Below are 19,773 nucleotides of genomic sequence, written 5' to 3'. Positions count from 1 at the left end.
CAGTTTGAATGCTAGAAATAGTTTGTCGGTTTATGTGTATGCGTGGGTGTGCTTTCCAGCGAGGTTTGGCAGCTTACGGCAGTAAAGAAAATAAATGTGAGAAAGGAGAGAAAATATGTTAAATAATAACAGAATTTTTTACAGCCCTTTTATCCAAAGCACTTAACATTTTTACTCTCGTTAAACGATTCAGGCAAACACTCGCACAACAAGTTACAACCAGGTCCAATACAAGCAAATGGAAGCTGAGTGTCACATCATTGACCCTGCTCCCAGCTGCGCAAAAAGTCACATCACAAAATAGTCACACATTTTTGTATATTTGTAGGATTTCTAAAACCAAAACAAAGCAGTGACATGAAATTATCTTTGCATCCTTAAAAAATAGAATGGTTACATAACAATTAACCTCAATATGCCTCCGACTGATTTTCTGAAGAAGGGGAACTTAGGAGTTTGCCTGCAGGGTTTATTTTCCAACTGAAAATCATCCCCCATGCTGACATCCTGGAAATGTCAGCATCATCATTGAAAAGAGCATCAGATAATAGCACTTTTTAATCATTTGAAGTAATACTTGTGTGTGCTATTCATCTTTTGTTGGCTTTTGTTATTGAAAAGTATTTAGCCTTCTAAACTATGAATGTGAAAGAGAGCACAGGGAAGCTTGAAACAGCTCCATGTCATTCAGGGTGGTTCGGTTTGTGGACTTTACTTGAGCATTTAGCTTCAACTATTTCACTACATTTGAGGACGTGTTGTACTTTTTATTTCAGTTAGAAATATGCGACACTTTCAGTGAAGAGGTAATTATAAGATTAAGAGCTTTTGTGCAAACATTGAATATCTTTTACAATATTAGCAGTGCTGTTTTATTCAACTGCACAGGAGTAAGTAAAGTACAAAAATGTGTAATATCATCCAATTGTTTAGTATACACCAATAAAACAATTCCCCAAATGGACCCATTCTGCATACTGACTCGTACCTTTACATTAATCTTATAGTACATTTTACAGTTATTGAATGCTTGTACTTGTAATAGTGTAACTTTATATTTATAGACTACAAAGACCTACAAAGCAAAACAGACCATAAGCTAGAAGATTGAACATTCCTACAGATATGTTTTGAATGTCGCTGTCACTGGGTTGGATTCAGATAAAGGCATCTACATCCTGTAAAAAGAGCCTGTGCTCACAATGAATTGCATATATCAATGATTTCTGTGAGAAGCATGTCAAATGTAGACTTCCACACTTTAATTGTACTCTCTCACCTTATTAAGTTTTATATCACAAACTGCTTTAATCTGATCACTTTGCTTTGCTTCAGTCCCCCCAACATACCTGCACCCCTGCTCTTTGGCCCCGCCTTTTCTTTCTGTCTGTCTCTCTGTCTGCTTTGTTGACTGTCTCCATCAGCAGTCTGGTGGTTTAGGGTTACAGAATCTGAAGCATCCGCCGCTGCACGATGTATGTAGCCGAAACGCTGCTGTGTCAATATGTTCCCATGCAAAGTTTCACAGTGAGTAGTATAATAGCCAGTTAAAAGGAAGCAGGACCAGATCAGCAAAGAGAGGCCTCCAAAATTGACACGAAAATGAAAGTCCTTCGCAGCTGCTTTAATTAAAAGATACGACTACTTCCTCCACCACTGCAAGTTCTTATCACACGCATAGTTTAGACAAGGCAGCTGAAGTTAATCAGGCCTCTTTTCAAGGGACATTATTGCAGGTATATTCATCCCCTATTAATAGTACACGTATAACTGCAGATGACATTTCTACCTACACGCACTAAAATAGTGTTATCTTGCTTTTTGCCCGTAGATATGATATGTGACAATATGTTTCACTGATGTGATCTGCTTGACACTTGTAGTCACAGGGTAAAACCTGCCTGATGAGGGAGAGATTATGTACCTTCAATGATTCTGCATTTCCAAGTGTTTGCAACAGCCTTAGTCAATGTTCAGCACCAGCAGAGGAAGTAGTGTGTTCTTTATGGAGACACACACATTGAAAGGATGTGTAGGTCAGGGTTCATGTCCTTTTAAATAGCTGCAAGATTGTGGTTATTAAATTTAACTATAATCTTCTTAGTAGTTCTCTTACCCTATACCTTAAACATTAAATGAGAATTTTACATATTTTACTCCATTGTGAGCACCCACCAGCATTGCCAGTTCTGTTGGAAAAGTTGTTCAAAAGTTAAAAATGATTGAAAATGAGAATAATCATTACTACTCGTAACAATGTGAGGTTTTAAGTAGACTGCTATTTTTTGGGGGGGAGATGAAAAGAAAAACAGAAAAGAGGCCATTGAAATAATTGAGATGTAAATTTTCTTGAATAATATCGGGAATGTCAGACTGTGTTGCTTAGCGACCAGTTTCGACAACTCATTGATAATAAAATATGTATTCAGCATTTATTTTCTCTCCATTTTCAGGCATGGTATATTACTGTATTTCTAAAGTGCAATACACAGTTTAAGTCCAAGCTTTTACTGTTTTTTTCTGTCTGCCTGCAATAATGTATCTTAGCTTGTCTAAAACCCCCGTGAAACACTGTGTGGGGTCACTTCCTGCTTAAATATATGATTAGATTTTTACCCAGCCTTGAAATACACACTATGGGCAGGAGGTGAGAATGTATCACATGAACCTGCTTTTTCTTTTTAGCCTTTGTTTCTCTGTTTAGCTTTGTGGATATGTGAGAGAGAGATAGAAAGTGTTCTGGCCACTTAATCAGACCTTGATTTCTCAACAGACCTGGATTTGCATCAGTGATTCAAATCAGTGTCAGTGGCTGATCAAATGCAAATACCTGCAAGGAAACACATTTAAAATGTGCAGTATACTAAAAACACACAAACTACAGACAACATAACCAAATACCACAAAACAATCAAATTAGAGCTGCAACTAACAACTATTTTGATAATCGATTAATAATCCATTAATCGTAGAAATAATTGAAGGATTAATCGGATAAAAAAAAAGAAAGCTCAACTTTAGTATTATCATTATATTCAAAACACAAAAAATAATATATTTGGTTTTCTTTTACAATGCAATGTTAATATATCAGTTATGTAACTCAATTAATATCTTGTTGATTTACTTAATAATGTCACATGGAAAAGGAAAGTACAGACGAGGCCACTACAATACGCAGTGGGGATGCAGCCATGAACTGAGTATAATAGGGAAATGTAACTAACCAATATATATTTAATCAGATATGTTTCTGTTGTGACAGAAATTCTCTCCGTCAGTTTTCTCTCCTTGTTGTGATAGTTAATGAGGCTGGGGATTAGCTTTATCAAGAGTTAGCGTTAAGTTAGCTTTACCAGTGGTGTTAGTTTATAATAAGCTTTACTACCACGGTGTACTGTCCTCAGCTGCTTTATCAGCGGCTCGGCTATGGGCCCATCACAAAACGGAGAGGAGAGAAAATAGACAGAGTTACAGTCCGTTACGTTTGTTTTTAAATGAATATTAGAAACTGTAATGTGTGTTTGGACAATAATCTGCTGGAGATAGACACATCATCAGCATTGCACAACAAACGGATACTGCTCATTGAAAAATAATTCATGTTAATCCCAAAGAAGACCGGAGACGCTGTAACTTCCTGTAATTCACCACGTGAGCTACACAAGCTGCAGTGACGTTTTCATGATAACAAAGACCCAACTAATCGATGATGAAGTTGGTTGCCAACTATTTTAATTATAGTTCAGACAACAGCTTAAAAGGGCTATATAGCCATTGTATACACTTCATATTCACTGAATTATCATTGTGTTTGGTTCCTTGGTAAAAAGGAGAAGAATATTGCTCTGAAATCTGAAGTGATTTCTGCCTGGTTATTTTGTTGCAGTGACACTGTGACAGTAAAGCACAGAGAAAGATGACCGACTGCATGATCAGAAGAAACACAGATAGACAAGGTTCAGAAAGTCAACAACATTCACTTTAGACTCAGATGGAGAAAAATGATGGAGGCCGACACGGAGGCAGAGACTCATTGAATGCTATTAAAAGTTTAGAGACAGATAGAATCCACAAGAACAATCCACAAATGAGAGTTTAATGAAGACATTTGGCACTTGTCATTTTTATCCTTCTGCATCTCACTCTCCCATTTCTATTTATCTCTCTTATCCCTTCCACTCTCCGCTCATACTCAGAGATGACAGCAGACATGTTGGGCGTACTTGTTGTTTAAGCTTACAAACACACACATAACCATGTATTATATTAATAATGCATTCATAAACCTTTACAAGGATTATTAACTATAAACATCAAAGCTTACTTATATTTGCAATACACATGAAAACATGGAGTGGGTAGCGGTTTCACTGTAATAACCCCCAAACTAAATTAGCTCAAAGTTTAGAAAATCATTCTCAGCAGTGCGATAATGAAACTACATCAGGCACACACCCGCACACTTACAGAGAAACATACACTAACACATTTTCGTTCATTTCATCAGCCTGCGTGTTTGGTGAGGTAATAAAAGGCTGCTTAAATGGAAAAACCCTCCGCAGACATGCAGTAACAGAACTTTCACACATAAACATGTGCATATTGTTAACACACACGCATTAAAAACATGCTCTGCAGCGAGAATGATCAGAAAAGGTGCTTCCCTCCCGCTGAGATTTCTAACAAAGGGAACATGAATGGGAACACAGTGTATCCTGCGGAGAGAGAGAGAGAGCGAAGGGGGCAAGATGAAGAGAAAGATCTAAGCGCGTGGACTAAAAATTGATTTCTCGCTAAATTAAAAAAGCTTTGTTTTGTTTTATTTGTCTCTTCGTGAAACAGTTTGCTGCTTTTTATGAAACCTTCCCTATACTTATGAGAGACAGACAATAACTGAGGTCCACATGTAATTAATCTATCATAGCGTACACTGATTATTAAAATACAACACGGTTTGGATGAAGAGGGCCTTTCTGTGTGGAGTTAGCATGTTCGCCCCGTGCATGTTCCAGCTTCCTCCCACAGTCCAAACGAATGCTTGTTATGTTCATTGGTGACTAAAAATTGTCGGTGTGAATGTGAGCATGAAATGTTGTCTGTCTCCACGCCTCTTGCCCAATGACAGCTGGGATAGACTCCAGCTAAGCCATGACCCTGAACAGGATAAGCGATACATAATGGATGGATTGGGTCATTCCAATGCTTCACTTTCCTCATACAGTGCATGTTGGCTCACTGTCACACTCTAATGGCTTTCTTGGACCCTTGAACAGAGCAGAGCCTTCGTGAATGTTACTGAAGTCAAAATATTTGCTGTCTAAAAGGCCTTTTAGCATCAGGTGAAAGCATCTGTGATATACGTCTGTGTCTGACCTTTTACAGTCATGACTGCTAAGTCTCCCCTCTCTCACAGCTCAAAATGATCTGCTTAAGAAGCAACATGTGCAGGGTCGCAGCGTATTGACCGAATTATTGACAGTGTGAAAACCACAGCATTATTAATGGCTCCTCAAAGCTCGTATGCATAATTTTCCCATCAGCTCACTGATAATGTTATATTAATGAACCAAAGTGCTTGGGTAGAGGTCCACACTGCCAAAGTTTGGGATATTTCACTCAGCCAATTGGGCTGGTAACTATAAATTTAACAGAGCTGCTTCCAAGTGACTGTAAGTGCTGTCACAAACCTGCTATTACTGCTCTTTTTCCCCTTTACAATGTGTGTGTGTGTATCATGACCATCACTGCAGGAATACTAATATTGCAGCCATAAGCAACTCTTTTGAAAGCAGACATTTACCATCACAGCTACATGAAAGAAAGCGTTTTTAGGAGATTCAAGCTGTTTGAAAAATGATTTGAGAACACGCTGAACAAGAGTGTTTTATCTCAGGATTGCTTCTGTCGTCAGGTTTATCAGTTGTCTGGTAAAGTTTCACTGACTTTACTGTAAAAACAACATTTCAACCTCAGTTATCACGTCGCAAATATCTCCCCTCATAAAGAAGGAACATTTCTCACCCCCCGCTGTTCTTCCCCCGCATCTTCCTCCGGCATGTTTGCTCCCTTTTCTCTGAATGTTGAACGCAACATTCTGAACGATGGCAACCTCTCTTTTTTAAGGCCTGTAATCACATAGCTGAGCTATCAGGAACGTTTCCTACTCTGCTCAGGGATCCAGAGTTTTCATGCTCTTAAGAAAAAATAGTCCCATTATAGCCATGATTTACTACTCTCACCTGTTTTGGCTTCTTAAGGCAATGTACATTGTATAAAGACTTTGATGCACTGAGTGACATTTCCACTCTCAGGCTGGACAGGAAAATATAGCCCTTTTATAGCAGACGTTTTAGACATGTCACAGCCAAAGCATTAATAACATTAATAATGCCTGCCGTGTCTGTCCCACTTCTATAGACCTTGTATTTACCAACGGATCTGGACCTATGGATCAAGTACAGCAGCTTTTGTACAACAAGCTTTACTAAAATAATCATGCATGTAAGCTATTAATAAGTGCTTGTTAACAAAAGCATGTGTGTGTGTGTGTGTGTCCCTCTATTTGTGGTTAATTCCTTGCATAAACAACTTGACTCCACAGTCCTTCGTCACAGCAGATGTTTTCACACCTCGCAGCAGTAAAAGCACAGGTGTTATTAATAACATTAATTATTGCAGCAGTCTATGTAGGTGTTCCAGTTCCAGGGCCTTGCTGAGCATCCTGGCTCACCGGTTTGGCTTTAATTGGACAATAAATGGAACAGAGCCAACAGTGAACACCTGTGCTTTTTTCTGTTTTTTGCTATCTGACATGAAAAAAAGGTTTGTTTATATTGTTGATTGTAATGGCTTGTACACATATCGTGGGTCTTGCAACAGCTAAGTCACAGTCGTGTTCAGTTAAGCCGGCGAATGACTCCTCCACTCCAGATACAGTTGGGAGGAGCTAAAGTGTGCTGGGAAGTGTGTGATGTCACACGGTCACGCCTGAGGAGTCTAATCAGGGATGTTAAGTGAAAACACCTGTGGGGGCTGATTATGGGTCCGCTGCCGTTAAATAGAACTCAGTACATAGTTATGATATGGGAAGCCATGCACATAATATGCTTGGTAATCTATTGGTTAAGACATCTGCTGCCAGGCTAACAATATGGATGTTATCAGACTTAAAAAAATAATGTAACTAAGCACCACCAAAAGATTTAACTTCCATGTACTCAGCCATTTCTGCAAAAAACGAGTCTGGGTGCATGAGATTAACCGTGCGAGGAAAAGGCTCTAAGAATATCACCGACTGGTACAAGAGTTGCGTCTGGATTATACCCGTTTCAAGGCTTACTTCAGACTAAACAGGGTCCTATTTGAGATCGTTTTGGAAAAGATTGGCCCATCCATCGCGCAAATACAGACCAATTTTAGGGAGACCATCAGCCCGGCTCTTAACGGCTCTGTATTTGCCGGAGGTCAGTCGAGAAATACCACCACCACCAATACTCACCAGACATCCCGACAGACGTGGCAACATCTCTCCACGCTTTAGCCTTTTTATTTATATCATGGTAATCCTTCAAGGAGAGGTCAAAACTGACGGGTTGTCAGTGACTGGCAGGATAAGTTTCTTCTTCGCCATTGTTGTTGACAAAGTGGATAAGTCCCGCCCCTTCTTGATTTTGATTGGTCGGTGTGGGAGAAGTGAAATTGACGAGTGCGACGGTGTTCCAAAAGCTGAACTGTTTTCAACTGAGAGAGATGTGAGCTCAGCAACAAAAATCATTGTATTGTTATTGCACAGAGGACTGCATTGGTTTTGAATAGAAAAAAGGCTGCCTGCGCAAAAAGCGGCGTTAATGGACACTTAGCCTTAAGAGTAGTGTCAGAAATGCCTCCGAAACACCTTAAAATGCAGAACAGATAAAGGATCTGACACCACAATTTGTTAGCCTTGAAAAAATAATAAACTTCTTTCACCAGAAATAAACCACTCCAAAGCGATCACAATTACAGAAAGTTGCAATGTTCTTTCACCACTGGCAATTACTGTATTAGAGAAGCAAGGAAGAACTAATTTCACGTAATTAATCATGTGACAATCGCAAACAACAACAGTTTTGTGCTAGCAGAGAATGTTCCATTAATCAGAGTTAGCAAAATGCTAACCTGTGTAACGAAAATGGTGTACAGTATGCAAGGCTTCAGTTTCAATGATGTTTCCATAAAAGGGTTATTAGTACAGGCCTACAGCTGTTATTATAATAAGGTTAGATTTTTATTGCACTGAAATAAGGTTGATAGTGCTTATGTGTATTGGTTCAGAAGGCATCAGAACATCCCTCCTTTCAGCAACATTGCAGTGGGACTGTCTTCTCTTCTGTGTGTGTGTGTGTGTGTGTGTCTAAAGGCTAAACTCATGAGTGGATTAAAAGCAGTTTGGGGTTGGGAGGTGTCTTTCAGTGACATTACAGGCTACCCTCATACTGAGACAGACTTGGAGTGCTTTTTAAAACCTTGTTTCACTCCATCTATGCTGCCTCAACTTGGCAATATTTCAATTTTACATTACATATTCTAACTGATTTCTTACCGATACATTTTCTGCACTGGGTACCTGCAGCATAGCAGTCCTTGCTTTGCAGTAATATGATGGATATCTCTTTTTCAGGAGGGGTTCATGGATTCGACCGGCGCATTGAGAACATGAAAACATGTCTTGTTTGGTAAAGCAGGTCTGCGTTATGTGTCTCGGCTTTTTAACCCTCATACAAGACATTAATTCTGCCACTTAATTCTTTTATATTCCGCCTCCATGTGTCTTTGAATTAAACACATTTGGATTTGTCAGGTGTGTTTGTTTGCTAAACTCGTGTGGGACTGTGCAGGCGTAATTCACTAAAGAGAAGTCGATCCAAATACTCTCCAAATTTACATACTGATATTTTTGCCAGAGGAGGTGGAAAAAACCCCCATAAAATACTCGTTCTTACGAAACAAAAAAAGTCGAGCAGTGTGCAAACAACTTGTCCTCACTGCAGATATGATAGGGTGTAGCTTGTTGTCAGTGGTGTTGGACAGATGCCTGGAAAGCTGACACTGCAGCTCACAGAAAGTTTCAGTGCAATCAGGTCCCCTGCTGCTCAGCTCAGCTGGCAAAGAGAGGAGAGCCTCGGAAAATTAAGTGTCAGCGGTCACATGAAACTGAACATGACAGTTATTCCACCTTTAAAAGACAGACTTTTATTTCCTGTAATCTTATCCCTGTGTCATTTTTTGTTGTCTTGGATGTGACAGAGTCAAGTAGCTTATATGTTTTGCATCTTTTGCTGAACTGAGAGTCTGTTTTCAATAATGTGGGATATTGGGATGAAGTGTTTTATGTAATGTTAATGTTTTATTCCCTACATGCCAGTACAGCAGATTGGATGGTATTAAAATCAGTGTCAGAGGGGGATACATAAAAGGTAGAGGGCAAGACATGGGGGGGTTTGATGAAGCGGCCCTGGTAAGAGGGTGACGCCTGATATCTGGGTTTGTGTTGCCACCTTATGGCGATGAGCGGTAAAACATCATGTCAGGGCAAATGCGTCACGGGCATTTGGGCTATTTGTGACTGGAAATGAGGGCAGAGAATAAAGGGCTCAGAACGCACTGTAACAAGCAATCACTGTAAGAGTCAGTACATCTGCTTGTTGTTTGACTAAGATTATGATCCCTCCACGTCCACGACAAAAGTGACAGCTTGAGATACTGTCTGTATCTGATTGTGCAAACACAATGTTTACAGCAGCAGAGCCAACTGCCTGTTTGCTAATCAATAAATACTGTAAATCAACACTACACAAACATGTCAGATCCTGAGGATGATTTCACACGAGGATCGATGCACTCGTAACAGCTGTTAGACTCTTCTTGGATTTAATTTGTCCGTCTCTTAGTTAAGCTGACAACCAGATTAGCAGAGCTTTGTTGTTTGCTGCCGCTGTTCTTGCCAAAGTCCAAAGGATTAAAAAACATTGGGATGATTTGGGACTTTAAAAATAAGCCATATATCCAATTAAATTAGCTGTTTACCTGGTTCGGTTTATTAAAGATCCCCTCTAGACATTTTGTAAGACAGCTCGAAATATTTTTTGAATAAAAATTGGTGTTTTTCAGGGTTATTTAAATCAATTTCAATTAATGAGTAAAGTTTTTCTCTAACTGAAAAATCCATAATTTATATGAAAATATCAGCAGAAGTTTAATTGCTGCAAACAAAAAAAGTCTGCTACTTGACTGGAAAGTAAAATCCTTCTTTATGTGCACTACAGGTTTCTTCAAATGGTATTTGTGTGAAGCTGCGCAGAGAGAAAACTTCAGCAGACGAATGAAAAAACTCACATCCAACTCACAATATCCCCCGACAATGGTTCCTCTATACACAGATTAGCCATGACATTATGACTACTGACAGGTGAAGTTAATAACATTGATTATCTTGCTACAATGGCACCTGTCATTGGGTGGGATATGTGAGGCAGAAAGTGGACATTTTGTCCTTGAAGTTGATGTGCTGGAAGCAGGAACAATGGGCAGTGTAAGGATGTGAGCGGCTTTGAAAGGGGCCAAATTGTGATGGCTGGACGACTGGGTCAGAGCACCTCTAAAACTGCAGCTCTTGATGGGTGTTCCCGCTCTGCAGTGGTCAGCACCTACCAAAAGTGGTCCAAGGAAGGAAAACCTGGTGAGCTTACGACAGGGTCATGGTCGGCCAAGGCTCACTGATGCGAGTGGGGAGAGAAGCCTGGCCCGTGTGCTCGGATCCAACAGAGGAGCTACTGTAACTCAAATTGCTGAAAAAGTTGATGCTGGTTCTGATAGAAAGGTGTCAGAACACAGTTGCATCACAGTTTGTAGCATATGGGGCCGCAGATGGGGCGGGGTGCCCATGCTGACCCCTGTCCACCGCTGAAAGCGCCTCCAATGGGCATGTGAGCATCAGAACTGGAGCACAAAGCAAAAGAAGAAGAAGGCCTGGTCTGATGAATCATGTGGATGGTCGGGTACGTGTACGTCTCTTACCTGGGGAAGACTTGGCACCATGGCAGTGTGATGCTTTGGGTAATGTTCTGCTGGGAAACCTTGGGTCCTGCCATTCATGTGGATGTAACTTTGACAACCTATCTAAACAGTGTTGCAGACAAAGTACACCCCTGCATGGAAACAGTATTCCCTAATGGCAGTGGCCTCTTTCAGCAGGATAATGCGCCCTGCCACACTGCAAACATTTTTAATGGGCTAAAATGAGATTCATCAGGAGACGATGGCAAAAGTTGAGAAGACTTTCTCACCCAATTTTTTTTTTTTGCCCGATGAAACAGATGGAAGTTGATTCAGGATGCTTAACGAGGAGACGTCGATCAAACAGACTTCATTTCTGAACATTTGATACAATGTTCATTTGCATAATGTTAACTCAAGTTTCACTTTCGACTCTCCCTTCCTTCTGCTACACTTAACATTTCCAAAACTTACTTTCCCCCAATCATGCAGAAATGTTCCCCGTCTGCCTTGTTATACTTACGGCGAAGAGCCGACTTCATATGCTGCACATCAAACATGCATCCACCCGGTGCTTCCTATCTCTCCGTAGCTGAATGTTACTCAGCCAGAAAAGTTAACTCGACCGATGAGCTCGTTTCTGCATCTGGAGCAGCTCCTTCCTCCTATAAATGTTTGTGAAACTTACATTCCCCCTTGCTTTTTTACAGATAAGGCTTATGATAAATGGACCGTCACGGACTCTTAGCTCAAAGGTGGGACCGTTAATGCCCCTGCTGTTCGGAAAATAACATGCACACACACAAACACGCACACACCGGATGGATAGACCGTCAGAGTGAGGTTAGACTCTGAGGGTCACTGTGTCCTTTGAGTCCTTAATTATTGCATAAACCTGCGATTTGTTACCGTGAAGGAGCACCAGACTAATTGTCCTTGTGCATGCGATGTTCTCAGTGCGACTTTGAGTCCTAATACTGATGTATTCGTCCTTGCGTCCTCCGCTGATTCAATCTCTGCTGTGACAGTCTGGAAGGCAAAGTGTTGTCACAGAGATAATAAAACCTTAAAGGGAACCCTGTTGGAATTTAATTCACTTTCTTCTTCTGCGATGATTTTCTTTTATCTGACACAAGAAAAAAAAGCACTTTAGAAATGTACATTTAAGATTTATGTCATGTCAGGTGGTCTGTGAGTCGGCCCGGGCTGTCAACACGAAGAAGAAGAGACGAAGAAGTGATTTGAAGCCCGAGCCAAAAAGGACGACAGGTCGGCTGTAAACTGTGATGTGATGGACAGCATTCAGACGGGACGAGATCAAGGAGAAAACCTACTTTAAATACAAACTGCAATCAAGGTTAAACTTTTTCCACCGAGGGGATTAAAGTGAGTCTATACAGTCCACTGAGAGATGCTCAGGAACAATCAAAGGGCCTGTCTGAGATGACTGACGGAGCGGCTTTTGCCCCCACATACGCAGGCTGACAATGTGGCTGCAGCTGGAGTGTGATCAATGTGATGAATATTTGCTGAAGCTTTCAAATCCTCCGCCGGTGTGATCTTAAAACAATTGTTTGATTGCTGTTTGAAACTTAAAGTGTCGTCATTTATACTCTTTTTTTTTTTTTACTTTGACTGTTCTTCCTTCACAGTTTATAACAAACCACAAACAGCCCACGCCTGACAGCATGCACACACACACACACACTCTGTCGTTTCTTCTCCTCCATGGCGCAAAGCGATGTCCCTCTGTTTGTGTGTTCTCGGTGTGGGTCTGTTTGCCGCCCGCTATGAATAATTAGTTTTGCCTTCACACTGTGTTTGTGCATGCGGGCCTCTGTTTGGTGGGAGAGTTGGCGGGAAAAGTTCATTTTCATTTCTTTATATAGAAAAAACATCAAGCAGACAAATGTTCCAGACAGATATTTTGGAAAAGGAAAGTTGTGATTCAGCAAAGTACTGATATAGATTGAGAATGTGTGACTGTGTGCGCATGTGTGTGTGCGTGAGTCTATGCTTGAATGTAGGACAGTTACATTTGTTCTGGCTTCCCTGTAGACGTCATGGCATTTCAAGCATGCAGAATTCAGGTGCGCGTGTACACACACACACACACACACACACACACACACGCTATTATCAAATTCCCTTGGCTGTCTGTACAGTATCCAATTGCTTCAGTCCAATTTGCACTATACCTGCGTTTGCATCTTGTTGCTACTTTAAAAAGCTAATTAGCAACCTAATAAATTATTGATTGTCATTTCAGTGCACAAAGAACATGCCAGAAATAATCCCGGCTCCTGTCTCAGGGCGGAGAGTGTCTTTGGAGGGACGTCATTCTGCATTGAGATAAATGACCCTGTTCTAAGTATTTAGACACATTATCAAATCCAGGACACGGGAGCAATTCTAACTTTGGCCCCGGGCCACATTCAGCTCCACCCTCAAAATGTCACCTTGATGAAGTCATCCTGAAGAACATGATACACAATTAGCTTTTTAACAGCAGAGCTGCATCTGCTTACTTATTTATTGAAACACCATATGTGTAAATACTGAGTGATATAGATACATAAAGATAGAAAGAGAGAGAGAGATTTAAAGAGAGAAATATTCCCATCACAACAGGGCCCAAAGTCGCTAGCAAGACTCTTCTCCTCCGTAGTCCCCCGGTGGTGGAAAGAGTTACCAAACTCAATTTGCTCCGCAGAGTCTCTTTCCACCTTTAAAGTGGTATTCTCGAAGTTTTGTTCTCTTTGGCAGCAACTATAGCGATAAACGGTAATTGCGGGAGCACACTTTCCAGATATCCAAACAGTTGCATGTGTGACTTTTCTTTGTTCGTTCAGCCATAGTAGATTACTGTTTACTCGCAACACATGAAGAGACCGGGAAAAGCAGCCGCTTAGCTCCGCCTACCCTCTCTGGCAGTGATGGAAAACGCGTCAGTAACTGGGCGCCGCTTGTGAAAGTCGCCACAGACACCCAGTCCATAATACTGCAAATGCAAAGGCTTTCATCAGTGGGCCTAGCTCAATCACCGTTTTGTTACTTCCTTCGGTGATAGATAGTGACTTAACAGACATTTATTCAAAAGAAAATCTTTGAGATTATCACTTGAAGAAAAAGCTAAAGACCCAGCTCTTTCCTGAACACCTCCCCACCTAATGATATTGATGCTATTGATGATGTCGATGAGGATGATATTGAGGATGTTGTTGATGTTGATGAGGATATTCATTCATGATGAGGATGATAACAACAATGCTGATGATGTTGATCATGATGATGCTTCTGTACACCCTGTGCATTGACTCTGTGCACTGCCTGTCTGCACCCGTGTCTGATCGCACTTGAAGCTGGTTGTTGACACTTACTGGCTTTGTTCCCTCCTGTCTAGATCTTTGCTTGCGCTTCGTCTCAGATGTACGTCGCTTTAGACAAAAGCATCTGCTAAATAAAATTGTGAATGAAATTGTAAATATAAAGAGATAAGTAGAAATGTTGACAAATACATATATAAAAAGACAGATAGAGAAGAGAGAGATGAAGAGAGATACAGGGGGAAAGATAGATGGTGTCTAAAGATGCTTTAACAAAGGGCTTCACAAAAGCTGCATCCTCCATAAACCTGTATGTAACCACTGCAGCAGTTATCAGAAGGAGTGCTTCTGCACATTCAGGTTTAAATGTGCAAAATATTTTTCAAAGCCAAAGTCATACCGTACTTTAAAAATGAGTGTTAAAAGTTTAACTCAGTGATTTATGGAGGGCTCAAGAAAAGAAACGTGCATTGTGGGATTAATTGCTGAGTAAACTCCATAAAGTCTTCATTCGTTGTACGTTTGTGGATTGCCAAAAACAGACATAGACAGGCTCAGAAAGAGTGACTGGTGTATAAAATATAGTGACAGGCGATCAATGTAATCAGACACTATTAGCCCTGTGGGTTAGCTCAATAATGGCCTTGAAATTATATGCTGTTAGAGACGCTGCAGAAAGGGAAGAACAGCAGTGTAGAGCTGATGTAAAGAAAAGAAAGGAAGGAGAGTGAAGAAGGAAAAGAAGTGAAGGTGCAGATAGCTGTGAAAAAGAGGACACATGGTGAGAATACAGATTAAAAAGGGAGGAAGACAAACGAGAAGCAGAGGGACGGAGAGACGAGGGAGAAGAAGAGGGAGAGGGGGTTAAAGAAAGGGTGCAAAGAGGCAGGTGAGAGATGAAATGGAGAGGTCGAAAAGGAAAGGATGGATGAGGAAGAGCAGGTAAGAGGAAGAGAGGAGAGTGTTGGGAGGTGGAGTTCATTATAGAAGACTGTAGATGCCTGCACTCTGTGGCAATTACCTACATACAGAGTCCAGGAGAGGTGCTGGAGTTTACTGTGCCTCTCAGGGGGGTTAGCAGATAGCTGATGCTGTTGTCCTCCCCGCATCACCCCACCAACACCCACTGCATGTAGGTGTGTGTGTGTGTGTACGCGCTAACAGAGTTTTACTGGAGCGCTCTTTGCAGCACTGCAGTCAGCACTAATTGTCTAAAGTAGATGTAGTGTTGGAGAGCGTGAGAAAGTGATTGGAAGAAGAGAGAGTACAGGGGGGAGGAAAAAACAATTAAGAGACCGAGATAGATTAGGTGCAAGTGTGTGTGTGTGAGTGTGTGTGTGTGTGTGTGTGTGTGTGTGTGTAAATGTTTGTGTCTTCCTGTGGTATCTTTGTCAGCTCAATGGCCTCATAAGGTTTAAGATGAAGGTAATATCAGGAAATTATCAAATTCAACAAGATGTAGGATGGTGAAGAAAAAGTTAGAACAAGTGAGAGCAATTGCTGACTTTTCACGAGAAGGTCAACGCTGACAAAAATGTCCAGGAAATGTTTTTTTAAAGAGCTCTGAATGTGCAAAAAAAAACAATTAGGCCGCTATATGTTACAATAATCAAATGTAACAACACGCTGCTGTCAGGCCAGAACATGCCATTGCTCCCAAAGTTAGACCCATTAGCGGATAAATCAAACTAGGCTACACTTTTTGAAGATGCCGGGGAGTTGGAGTAATGTGTTTAAAAGGTTGAGACAAAAAGATGCAATTCAACCAACTGGAATTGGATCTTCACAGGGCTGCCTCCAAAATTTGACGATTCAAATCATCAATTGAGAAACCCCTCAGTTGGGTTGCACTTTGTCAGTCTAGTTGCAAGCTGCTGCCCCTAACTTGAGCTAACATACTGCCTTCACCTGGACACGCGAATAATTCCATAATGTTTCTTATTTTATCTGTCAAAGGTCATCATCCATTATTCATTACTGAACACTCTCCCCTCGCGCTCTGCCTCTCCTGGGGCAAGCAGTGCCTCCACACATTCTCGTCATAGAAACACAGACAGTGTACGTCCCTCCTCTAAAGGCATTGATTGAGCTGCAACGTCTCCTGTTGAATATGGATCTTCATAGGGCGCCGTTTTAAAAGAATTTAAGTGCAGCTGGGTAATGTCGGTGTCATTCCGTACCACATTTCAACACTTAACACTTAAACGACGAGCCTCCTGCACACGTGCGACTCACCTGCTGTTGAAAGAAAGGAATCGCAGGTGAAAAAATTCAAACGCGAGATGTGTTATTGGGGCGACGTATACAGACACATATAGGGAGAGAGAAAGAGGCGCAGGCCGCTGTGTGCAGGTACTGCAGAGGTGTAGGTCTGTGGGGGGAAAAGAACTCAAGAGAAGCAAGATGAACAAATTATAGTAGTAAAATTAAGCACAATTCAAATGGGAAATACAATATAACCTTTAAATACAGTAATGTATTGTTCAAGTACAAACTCAGGAGTCGCAACTTACAAGCTTAAGCCTAAATTGAGGATGGCATGTTCACGTTACTTTGCGTTTAAATCTCAATTCACTCATTAGCCTCCGTGCCATCAAAAATCTTTTATCTTTTAAAAGTGTATATATCTATGAAATAGAGATGCTGACAAAATGGACAGGGAGAAATACGGGCTGTGTGTAGGCCTGTGGCTAATAAAAATACATGTTTCTGTTATTCAAACACCTCAACGTCTCAGACATCAGTCTGTACTGATGCTCATGAATAAAACACGGCACTGACTTGCAGTAAACATGGCAACAACATTAAGGCTTTGAGGCATGTTAGAGTTAGTGTAAAACTAAAGTTTGTATCAGAGGTTATTATTATTGACTAAGCCAATAAAAGTAAATTTGTGTTGTAATTGTTTGTATTTTTTGTGGTGTCATGTTGTCTAATCCTTACCGTATAATGCCAATATAATGCCATTATGAATGTTTCACTTTGACAAGTGTCGTGTCCCTTGTGTGGAGATTTTCTGTGAGATTAAAGCTTCCTTTAAACCTGATGACACAAGTTTGTGTTATATTATAAAGAGACTGTTTGCAAAAACTATCTCGGCCGTATGTTTTCCCTCCTCCCCATCCAGCCTTTGTCTGACACGCTCCCCCCCAGCTGCATCTTAAACCTCCGTGAGCTAATAAAAACCTCAACGAGTCCCTTTGTTCTGCACATCATCAACTTTAACTTTTTAAAGTTACATGAACTAAAGTTAACCCCCGTGCTGTTTACATCTCGTCTAGGTGTCTGTCTGTTTAAGAGACGCGTGCAGGCTTTTTATCAAGAGATAAAAACAGGTGATTCTTTCAGTCTTCTTTAACTTTTTTAAATAAGAACTTTTATTCTTATAATGAAGTGATGGCACATAATAGGACAAATATGAGTGTCATATTACATTGTCTTTTACATCTGTCCAAGTGATCAGAGTTTATAATAAAGAACAATGACGGAGTGTGTGCAGGCACAGAGAGGAGGATATTAAATAGATCCAAGTTTATGTTGAATGTGCAGCACAGAAAAAAGAAATGGGACAACAAAACATTAAAGAGAGGAATGACAATGTGAAGACGCTGAAATGGAGATCCTAATGATAATGATGCTGTTTCCTTTTATTTATGCTGCTCTATACGCCATCCACCCGAGTGTTCTGCGGCCGTATGGAAGCCTGCATATTAAAGAAAAAGTGTTCTCAGGGTGCGGAGATGAAATAATGATGCTAAATTTAGCCGTGTTTATCTACGTTCTTTTTTTCCACCGCTGTGACCACTGATGCCTGCACACATGCATTTTCAAATCTTATTAAGTATCTCCCATTTTAACTTTGTCTAACCAGGCCAGTCATGGATGGTGAACTCCTTTTAAATCAGGTTATCCAGATTGTGATTTACACAACCTTTCTGTGCTGCCAGGAATCTTAATGATCACATAAATTTATGAGGAGTGGGAGTAAAAACAGCACATTTAGCCAGAAAGAGTGATTAACTTTGGCTTCCGTTGGAGGATTTTTCCCCCCTCATGACAACGTCCCAACTGCGCACTATGATTCACCCACGTTTTAATTCCCGTGTCATTGCTGCTTCTGACAAATGAGGAGCAAATTGAAATTATTTTTTCGAAACAAGTGCACTCGGGGACGAGAGAGAGAGAGCTGCAGGAAACAAGAGTGATTTGAATTTTGGCTGGATCTGAAGCTCCCCAGTGAGAGTTTGTTTCTCAGTTTCTAAGTTACCTTCATGTTTTATGATTAAGAGACGCACAGTGATGTCGGTTTAAGATTTATGTTTCATCAAGAAGAAACAGGCAGACAGATAAGGTCAGTGTTTAAAAAGAGATTTTAATCTCAGTCAGACTTTGACCTGGTTAAATAAAGGGTGTAGATAAAGAAGAGTGAGAGTCCTGCCTTGAATTGAATCTAAAAAGTCAAGTGAGGGGTCAGAAAGATTACCATGAAGCAAGAGAAGCCATGAGGGGAGAAAAATATGCTGTAACACAGTGTCAGACAGGACAAGGAGCCATTCAGCAAGGCACTTTATCCAAGAGATCACAGCTCGGGGCAAGATGGCCGGGTCACCAGATACAGACATCTGTCCTCTGCAGCCTGAGATTCATGCTTTCATATGGTACATGCAAATATTCAAAGCTACAAGATGCCTTCAGGTGTGAAGTACATTGTTGATTCCAAACCTGAAGTTCCAGCCTGAATACATATCACTTGGTTTGACATCTAATCTCGACAAAGCAGAGTCTTTAAAGCTGCCACAGGGAAGAAACTGGCAACCACAGGCACATTCAGTATTTTATAATCTTCTATAATCTGCGTTACATACTCCTATAAAAATAAGAGCAATCTGAGGGATTACAGTATTGTCCAGGGTACTGATGCACGAAAATATGTGATCTCATTTACGGTTGCTTCAGACTACCTGCATGATAGGTTGTCAATGACTGGCAGAAGGACATGTATGCAGGATGGAAAGTAAGGAGCTGGATTACCAGACAACAACATTTTAAAATGGTTTGGGAAGGTTAGGCACCAAAACTTCTTGGTTGGGTTTAAATATGTTAGTTTTGTAATTTAAAGTGATAGTCTTCAAGATTTTCATGTAAATAAATGTCTGTTAAGTCACTGTTTATCGTCGAATGAGCTAACACAATGGTGATTGAGCCTATGGCCCACTGATGAAAGCCTTTGCAATTGCAGTATATAGTATTATTACTGACTGGGTGTCTGTGGGGACATTCCCGGAAAAAAACAAGCAGCGCCCAGTTAGTGACGCGTTTTCCATCACCCAGCAGTGGTTGGTCTGCCAGAGAGGGTAGGCGGAGCTAAGCGGCTGCTTTTCAGGTCTCTGCAAGTGTTGTGAGTAAACAA

Source organism: Semicossyphus pulcher, unplaced genomic scaffold (genome assembly GCF_022749685.1).
Source record: "Semicossyphus pulcher isolate SPU_LCO1_2020_fin unplaced genomic scaffold, fSemPul1.0.p SCAF_17, whole genome shotgun sequence".
Classification (NCBI taxonomy): domain Eukaryota; kingdom Metazoa; phylum Chordata; class Actinopteri; order Labriformes; family Labridae; genus Semicossyphus; species Semicossyphus pulcher.
This window is presented reverse-complemented; position numbering follows the sequence as displayed.